This window comes from Ailuropoda melanoleuca, chromosome X (assembly GCF_002007445.2).
Source record: "Ailuropoda melanoleuca isolate Jingjing chromosome X, ASM200744v2, whole genome shotgun sequence".
Taxonomy (NCBI): Eukaryota; Metazoa; Chordata; class Mammalia; order Carnivora; family Ursidae; genus Ailuropoda; species Ailuropoda melanoleuca.
Window position 1 is genome coordinate 93,935,611 of NC_048238.1, and position 1,156 is coordinate 93,936,766.

Here is a 1,156-nt window from a genome sequence, read left to right on the forward strand (position 1 = left end):
CATCTCTCCCCAAAATCCTTGTAGCCATCAGTAGTTACTCCTGATTCTACTCTCCCTTAGCCCCTGACAAACACTAATATACTTGTTGTCTCTATAGATTTACCCATTCTGGACATTTCATTTAACTGGAATCACAGAATACATGGTCTTCTATGACTGGCTTCTTTTGCTTAGTATAATGATTTCAAGATGCATCAGTGTTGTAGCACATATCAGTACTTCATTTTCTATTGCCAAATAAAAATTCTATTATATGGATATACCATATTTTGTTTAGCCATCCATCATCTGATGGACATTTGGGCCATTTCTGCATTTTGGCTATTATGCCCATGAATAGCACTGCTATGAATATGCATGTACAAGTTTATGTGCAAACATATGTTTTTTTATATGTCACAGAACTTCTAATAGAAAGTGTTCTTTTTTTAAAAAATATTTTTATTATATGATGTTAGTCACCATACAGTACATCCCTGGATTCCGATGTAAAGTTCAATGCTCCATTGGTTGCGTATAACACCCAGTGCACCATGGAATACGTGCCCTCCTTACCACCCATCACCAGTCTATCCCATTCCTCCACCCCCCCTCCCCTATGAAGTCCTCAGTTTGTTTCTCATAGTCCATAGTCTCTCATGTTTCATTCCCCCTTCTGATTACCCCCCCTTTCTTTATCCCTTTCTTCCCCTACTGATCATCCTAGTTCTTATGTTCCATAGATGAGAGAAATCATATGATAATTGTCTTTCTCTGCTTGACTTATTTCACTTAGCATTATCTCCTCCAGTGCCGTCCATGTTGCAGCAAATGTTGAGAATTCGTTCTTTCTGATAGCTGAGTAATATTCCATTGTATATATGGACCACAGCTTCTTAATCCAGTCATCTGTTGAAGGGCATCTCGGCTCCTTCCATGATTTGGCTATTGTGGACAATAATGCTATGAACATTAGGGTGCATATGGCCCTTCTCTTTACTACGTCTGTATCTTTGGGGTAAACACCCAGTAGTGCAATGGCTGGGTCATAGGATAGCTCAATTTTTAACTTTTTTTTTTAAAGATTTCTTTTTTTTTTAAAGATTTTATTTATTTATTTATTTGACAGAGATAGAGACAGCCAGCGAGAGAGGGAACACAAGCAGGGGGAGTGGGA